General features: G+C 35.7%; 1 non-coding gene across 1 annotated transcript; it reads left to right on the forward strand.

The window, feature by feature from the left end:
- Positions 1 to 759: 759 nt before the first annotated feature.
- Positions 760 to 867, forward strand: LOC148568256 (small nucleolar RNA R71). The gene has a single exon (XR_015882666.1). It is a non-coding gene; the product is annotated as a small nucleolar RNA R71 (small nucleolar RNA).
- Positions 868 to 8961: the final 8094 nt, after the last annotated feature.

An 8961-nucleotide genomic window follows, 5' to 3' on the forward strand; every position in this document is an offset into this window, starting at 1 on the left:
GGTAATTAATTCAATGGCCTTGCACTCTCCTTTTGGATTCTCTTCTGTATTGCTTGGGAGAGTACTAGGAGGGATTTCAGTAATCCTTTTACTCCGCTGGCCCACTTGTGCTTCCAAATTTCTAATGGAAAACCTTGTTTCATTCATGAAACTTGCAGTGGCCTTGGATAGATCAGAGACTAAGTTTGCTAAATTAGAGGTACTTTGTTCAGAGTTCTCTGTCTGTTGCTGAGTGGATGATGGAAAAGGCTTGCTATTGCTAAACCTGTTTCTTCCACCATTATTAAAGCCTTGTTGAGGCCTTTGATCCTTCCATGAGAGATTTGGATGATTTCTCCATGATGGATTATAGGTGTTTCCATATGGTTCACCCATGTAATTTACCTCTGCTATTGCAGGGTTCTCAGGATCATAAGCTTCTTCTTCAGAAGATGCCTCTTGAGTACTGTTGGATGCAGCTTGCATTCCATTCAGACTCTGAGAATTCATATTGACTTGCTGAGTCAATATTTTGTTCTGAGCCAATATGGCATTCAGAGTATCAATTTCAAGAACTCCCTTCTTCATAGGCGTCCCATTATTCACAGGATTCCTTTCAGAAGTGTACATGAACTGGTTATTAGCGACCATGTCAATGAGTTTTTGAGCTTCTGTAGGCATTTTCTTTAGGTGAATGGATCCACCTGCAGAAGTATCCAATGACATCTTTGATAGCTCAGATAAACCATCATAGAATATATCCAGGATGGTCCATTCTGAAAGCATGTCAGAAGGACACTTTTTGGTCAGCTGCTTGTATCTTTCCCAAGCTTCATAGAGGGATTCACCTTCTTTCTGTCTGAAGGTTTGAACATCCGCTCTAAGCTTGCTCAGCTTTTGAGGAGGAAAGAACTTGGCTAAGAAAGCCGTGACCAGCTTATCCCAAGAGTTCAGGCTGTCTTTAGGTTGAGAGTCCAACCATATTCTAGCTCTGTCTCTTACAGCAAAAGGGAAAAGCATGAGCCTGTAGACTTCAGGATTTACTCCATTAGTCTTAACAGTATCACAGATCTACAAGAATTCAGTTAAGAACTGAAAAGGATCTTCAGATAGAAGTCTATGAAACTTGCAGTTCTGCTGCATCAGAGAAATTAGCTGAGGTTTCAGCTCAAAGTTGTTTGCTCCAAGCAATGATAGGGATGGAGATGCTTCTTCCATATAGATTGGAATTAGGTGCAGTAAAGTCACCAAGCATTCTCCTTGCATTATTGTTGTTGGGTTCGGCTGCCATCTCCTTTACTTGTTCGAAATTTTCAATAAGGTTGTCTCTGGTTTGTTGTAATTTAGCTTCTCTTAGTTTCCTCTTCAGAGTCCTTTCAGGTTCTGGATCAGCTTCAACAAGAATGCCTTTTTCTTTGTCCCTGCTCATAAGAAAGAGAAGAGAAAAAGAAAAGAAGAGGAATCCTCTATGTCACAGTAAAGAGGTTCCTTATTGTTAGTAGAAGAAGAGAAGAAGAAAAAATTCGAACACAGATAGAAGAGGGGGTTCGAATTTGGTGAGTGATGTGAGGAAGAGATGTTAGTAGATAAATAAATAAATAAAAGGAGATGAGAAAGAAAGAATTTCGAAAATAATTTTTGAAAAAGAGTTAGTAATTTTCGAAAATGGTTTTTGAAAAATGTTAGTAATTTTCGAAAATTAAGATTTAAAATTTGAAATAATTAGTTAATTAAAAAGAAATTTTGAAAAAGAGGGAGATATTTTCGAAAATTAGAGAGAGAGAGAGTTAGTTAGGTAGTTTTGAAAAAGATAAGAAACAAACAAAAAGTTAGTTAGTTAGTTGAAACAAATTTGAAAATCAATTTTGAAAAGATAAGAAGATAAGAAGTTAGAAAAGATATTTTGCAATCACTTTTTTGAAAAAGGTAAGATAAGAAGATATTTTTGAAAAGATATGATAGAAATTAGTTTTTTGAAAAAGATTTGATTTTTAAAATCTCAATTAATGACTTGATTCACAAGAAATCACAAGATATGATTCTAGAACTTAAAGTTTGAATCTTTCTTAACAAGTAAGTAACAAACTTGAAAATTTTGAATCAAAACATTAATTGATGATGTTATTTTCGAAAATATGATGTAAAATTAAGAAAAAGATTTTTGAAAAATATTTTTGAAATTTTCGAAAATAACTAAAAAAAATTGAAAAAAAAGATTTGATTTTTGAAAAAGATAAGATTTTTTTTTTAAAATTGAAAATTTGATTTGACTCATAAAAACAACTAGATTTTAAAATTTTTTGAAAAAGTCAAATCTAATTTTAGAAATTTTAAGAGAGAAAAAGGGAAAGATATTTTTTTTGATTTTTAAATTTTTATGATGAGAGAGAAAAACAAGAAAAATGATGCAATGCATGAAAGTTATGGATCAAAACAATGAATGCATGCAAGAATGCTATGAATGTCAAGATGAACACCAAAAACACTATGAAGATCATGATGAACATCAAGAACACATTTTTGAAAAATTTTTAATGCAAAGAAAACATGCAAGACACCAAACTTAGAATTCTTTAATGCTTAGACATAAAGAATTCAGGAATGTATATGAAAAACAAGAAAAGACACAAAACATGCAAATGCAAAGATCAAATAAGAAGACTTACCAAGAACAACTTGAAGATCATGAAGAACACTATGAATGCATGAATCTTTTCGAAAAATGCAAGATGAACATGCCATTGACACCAAACTTATAACATGACTCAAGACTCAAACAAGAAATACAAAAAATATTTTTGATTTTTTATGATTTTCTAATTTTTTTTGTATTTTTTTTCAAAAATTATTTGAAAAACAAAAATAAGGATTCCAAAATTTTTAATATGAATTCTAGGAATCTAGCATTCTTAGTCTAAAGCTCCAATCAAAGGGCCAGGCATGACTTAATAGCCAGCCAAGCTTTAGTATGTATCCAGACATGACACGCCTAACATGCCCTACAGTCAGCCAGGCTTCAACATGCTTCATGAAACACTAGAATTCATTCTTAAAAATTCTGAAGAAAAATATATATTTTTTTTTGAAAACATTTTTATTTAAAAATTTTTTTTTTCGAAAACAAAGGAAAAATTTTTGAAAGGTTTTTGAAAAATTTTTTTTTGAAAATAAAACAAAAAGAAAATTACCTAATCTGAGCAACAAGATGAACCGTCAGTTGTTCAAACTCGAACAATCCCCGGCAACGGCGCCAAAAACTTGGTGCGCAGAAATTGTGATTACACTTTGATTATGTAAAATTCATTGCTCTTTCTTTCCCTGGTAATGGCGCCAAAAACATGATGCCAATACCATGGTTCACAACTTCGCACAACTAACCAGCAAGTGCACTGGGTCGTCCAAGTAATACCTTACGTGAGTAAGGGTCGAATCCCACGGAGATTGTTGGTATGAAGCAAGCTATGGTCACCTTGTAAATCTCAGTCAGGCAGATATAAAATAGTAATGGGATTTTCGAAAATAATACTAAAATAAGGATAGAAATACTTATGTAATTCATTGGGTAGAATTTCAGATAAGCGTGTAGAGATGCTTTCGTTCCTCTGAACCTCTGCTTTCCTGCTATCTTCATCCAATCAATCTTACTCATTTCTATGGCTAGCTTTATGTAAGGATGTCACCGGTGCCAATGGCTACTTTCGATCTCTCTCGGGAAAATGATCCAAATGTTCTGTCACAGCACGGCTAATCGTCTGGAGGCATCACCTTTGTCGTTGGTTGCATCCTATTCCTCCCTGTGAAAATGGTCCGATGCGCTGTCACTGCATGGCTAATCATCTGGAGGTTCTCGATCATACTGGAATAGGATTTACTATCCTTTTGCGTCTGTCACTACGCCCAACACTCGCGAGTTTGAAGCTCGTCACAGTCATTCAATCCCAGAATCCTACTCGGAATACCACGGACAAGGTTTAAACTTTCCGGATTCTCATGAATGCCGCCATCAATCTAGCTTATACCACGAAGATCCCAATATCTCGGACTCGGTCCCCTGTATTAGTAATCTAAGAGATACTCGTTCAATCGAAGGTAGAACGGGAGTGGTTGTCAGGCACGCGTTCATAGGGAATAATGATGATTGTCACGTTCATCACATTCAGGTTGAAGTGCGAATGAATATCTTAGAAGTGGAATAAGTTGAATTGAATAGAAAATAGTAGTACTTTGCATTAATTCTTGAGGAACAGCAGAGCTCCACACCTTAATCTATGGAGTGTAGAGACTCTACCGTTGAAAATACATAAGTGAAGGTCCAGGCATGGCTGAGAGGCCAGCCCTCAAAACGTGATCAATAGTCTCCTAAGATGAACAATGGATTAAAACTGAGACCAAAGATGTCTAATACAATAGTAAAAAGTCCTATTTATAATAAACTAGCTACTAGGGTTTACAGAAGTAAGTAATTGATGCATAAATCTACTTCCGGAGCCCACTTGGTGTGTGCTTAGGCTGAGCTTGAGTGTTGCATGTGTAGAGGTCCTTCTTGGAGTTGAACGCCAGTTTTTGTGCCAGTTTGGGCGTTGAACTCCACTTTGCAGCTTGTTTCTGGCGCTGGACGCCCGAATTGGGCAGAGAACTGGCGTTGAACGCCAGTTTGCATCGTCTAAACTTAGGCAAAGTATGGACTATTATACATTGCTGGAAAGCCCTGGATGTCTATTTTCCAACGCAATTAGAAGCGCGCCATTTTGAATTCTGTAGCTCCAGAAAATTCATTTTCAGTGCAGGGAGGTCAGAATCCAACAGCATCAGCAGTCCTTCTTCAACCTTTGAATCTAATTTTTGCTCAAGTCCCTCAATTTCAGCCAGAAAATACCTGAAATCATAGAAAAATACACAAACTCATAGTAAAGTCCAGAAATGTGAATTTAACCTAAAAACTAATGAAAACATCCCTAAAAGTAACTAGATCATACTAAAAACATACTAAAAACAATGCCAAAAAGCGTATAAATTATCCGCTTATCAATGCTTATTCCTAGCGCAGGTCATGAGCTCATGCATGGGTTGTCTACCCGCAACCTGACATTACTCAGAGTGAACCCCGAATATGGTTTCTTTAATTACTGTGTCAGTTAGGCACATTGGTATCATCATGCGCGAACCCATGTCAGTTAGGATACCTTGACATCACGATTACCCGTGTCAGTTAGGCCACATCATAATAACATTTCAATGTACATCATAGTAAGAAACGGTGCTATCAGTTAGGCGAACATTCCCGCATTAGCAACCTTAGGCTAGCCGTTAGGCGGGCACTTTCGCATTAACAATTTGGCACAAAGGCCATTCAACATACAATTTTCAAGCATCTATCTTATTCATTCTTTGTCATTCATGGTTTCTCATTTTCTTTCTTTTCATTATACCTCCACATCACTAATTACATACACACACCTCCGCATCACTGCATTATTAAACATACCTTCGCATCACCGCTTAACTACACATACCTCCGCATCACCACTTAACTACACATACCTCCGCATCACCAATTAACTTGAAACCTTTTTTGGTTGTTATAGTACTACTGATTTTAGAAAGCAAGACTTGGCATTGAGGTAACTCAGTCACAATTAAAACTTGCACCATTCCCCTTAAAATTCTATTATGGTTTTCTAAGAAAATGCAGAAAAACATCAGGGAGCAGTGAGTTTGATAAATCCATTAAAAATCCAACTTTCACCCATTTCCTTTCAAAATTTATGACCTCAAACAAGACTCTACTAGATTTCTGATAAATCAAATTTCAGATTATTACCATGTCATATGAAAAAATTATAAGGTTAGAAACACAGCCCTGTCTTTTAGAATTCTGTTTTCAAAATCCAGTGAGCTACCGATACTTTTTTCAACATATCTATTTGGTTAAGTAGGGTATTGACATGAAATTTAAACTAAAGATTGTGGACACACAAAGCTTGAAATGGCCGTTAGTTTCAGCTCAAAGACTCACTAAAATTGAAAATTAAATGGGTTGGAAATTGGTGCTTTTGCAGTAAAGAAATAGAATTTTCTACAGAAACCATCAATGTTCAAAAATTCATTTCTCCCAGACCACTCATCAATAATTTCTGAAATTTTTTTGAGACGTTCAAAACACATTAAAGTATTATGAAAAAATAGTTTCATTCAAAATTATGACCTGGACTGCTCCCAGAAATCTATTCTTTCTACTGTTAATTATGCAGAAATTTTGCCTTAAACGTTTTCAACAACCTTACATACCAAAATACTCGTTTAAACCTATAATCCTTCCAAAATCACACGTTTAACCTCTTTTTAGTCATTTGAAGTTATCTTCACTGCCAACACAGCCCAGGTACCCAGAATCAATATTTTACACAATTTTAAGTACTTAAATATAAGCAAACCTTTACTTTTCTGCATTATGTCAAACATAATTTTCCATATACACTCATAATCATTCAAACATATTATAAATCTTTAATCATCATCAGTCAAGCATATAATAAATCATTAATCCTTAGCAGCAACCACAACCACAATTCAAACTCAACTCATAAAACTCAATTTATATAACAAGCAACACCAAATTTACCAACATTCACAACCAACAATTCAATCATAGTCACAGCCAAAATATAAACTCAATAATAGTATAATTATTAACTTATTTGTAACTATCTACTATACTTTTAGGCATTCTTAATCGAAAATCCTTAATTTTAAACTAAAATCCCCTACCTCAATGACGCGTTTAGGAGAAATCAGACGCGAAATTGTTGTGATAGCTGCTTAGCCAGCAAGAACAGCAGCTCCAACATTCATTGGCATTGACAGCAGTAGCAACAGTCCCGTTGTTGGTTTTCGTTAACGGCTCCCACCGTAGAAAACCCTAACAATCGAAAGATCAGAAACCAGGGAAAAGAATGGCCGTGCTTATGGCAGCAACACTAACTCGATTAGTTTCGGTAGTTAGGGCATGTCTTGGTTTGTCTTCAACAGTACTAGCGACGGTAACCCTAGCGACGGTGATGGTGGTGCGCGACAGCGGTAACAGCAGCGGCGCTACCTCTTTCTCTGGCCGCCGCATTCTCCTTCTTTCTTGCGTCTTCACTCTCTCGTGCGCTACTCATTATCTCCTCCTCTTCTCTGCGATGGCAAAAATCCCTTCGGCTCCATGGACGACGGCGATGCGCGGCGTTCACAGCGAGGCAGCTCCGTCGTGGTCCCTCTCTCTCTTTCCCTCGCGTTGCTCTCGCTCTTTCTCTCACGTTTGATTTCCCCTCTCAGCTCTCTCGATCTCTATCTCTCGTTTCTTTCCATATGATTTCTTTCTTCGTTGAGGTGTGGGTGTGGGTAAGGGAAGGGGTTAGGTCAGGGTTAAGGTAAGGCTGAGAAGGAGATTAGTGTCTGTATACGTGTGTGAAAGTGAAGGATGAGACATTATACGTGTTAAACAATAAGGGTATGTGTAAAAATAAGAAACTTAGTAATGAAAATATATACTAGTAGTATAAGAATTTTACAAAATTTTAAGATTAAAATAATTTAAAAATATAATTATGATACCAAATATTATTTTAGGAACATATAAAAATATATCTATCAACTTACCAATAAAATCAAACATTTATTTTAAATTTAAAACTACAATAATCAAATTAATCATCTCTTTCTTTCTTTTTTTCAAATTATAAATCATTTTTAATTAAATAATCTAATTTACAATTTAGAGATAAATACTCAATATTCAATTATTTATATAATTTTATAAATTCTAATGGATTTTAAACTCAAGATATCATAAAATTTAATTTAATTACATTTAAGAAAATAATTTTTTTAAATAAAATTATCAACAATTATAATAAATTATAACTAACTCATTATTTAATTTTTCAAAAACTCAGGTGGTTATATACAAAATACAATCCTGTTTCTCCAAAATAAAACATATAAGAGAAAATATATCATAACATGTTCAAAAGTAGAGAAAATGCTACATAAGCCAAAATAAAGTTAAAAGATAAGTCTTCTTCGCTTTCGCCTACAGAATCCTACACACTTAGCGAGGTGCATCATGCCTTGTATCCGAAAAACAGAAAATTCATGACGGGTCAGAACACAAAGGTTTGCAGTAGGGTAATTGGTGCGCGGAATTACACTTCGCACAACTGAACCAGCAAGTGCACTGGGTCGTCCAAGTAATACCTGAGTGAGTCAGGGTCGATCCCACGAGGATTGTTATTTGAAGCAAGCTATGGTTATCTTGTAGATCTTAGTCAGGCGGATAGAAAAGTTGGCTGATCGTTTAAAACACATAAAAGTAAAATATAGATAACGTTACTCAATTGAAAGTGAATGCAATGATAAGAAGATGGCTAAGGCTTCAGAAATGCTTTATTCTTCTGGATCAATTCGATTTTACTGTCTCCTTCAACTGTGAATGACTTCTTCTATGGCAGGCTGTATATGATCAATGCCTTTCTTGAGAGGTTGCCGATTCTCTTCTAGAGCTGAACACCAGGGTTAGTGCACATCCAGTCTGATTGAGGGTAAAGCTCCTTGGTGCACGAAATTGTGATCTCTAGGCTCGAACAAATCCTGGTAATGGCTCTAAAGCTTGGTGCTCTGATCTTAATTCATAATTGTCACAACTTCGATACAACTAACCAGCAAGTGCACTGGGTCGTCCAAGTAATACCTTACGTGAGTAAGGGTCGAATCCCACGGAGATTGTTGGTATGAAGCAAGCTATGGTCACCTTGTAAATCTCAGTCAGGCAGATATAAAGTGATAATGGTGTTTTCGAATATTATATAATAAAAGAGGGATAGAGATACTTATGTAATTCATTGGTAGGAATTTCAGATAAGCGAATGGAGATGCTTTCGTTCCTCTGAACCTCTGCTTTCCTGCTATCTTCATCCAATCAGTCTTACTCCTTTCCATGGC

This window comes from Arachis ipaensis, chromosome B4 (assembly GCF_059453495.1).
Source record: "Arachis ipaensis isolate K30076 ecotype BB chromosome B4, ASM5945349v1, whole genome shotgun sequence".
Taxonomy (NCBI): domain Eukaryota; kingdom Viridiplantae; phylum Streptophyta; class Magnoliopsida; order Fabales; family Fabaceae; genus Arachis; species Arachis ipaensis.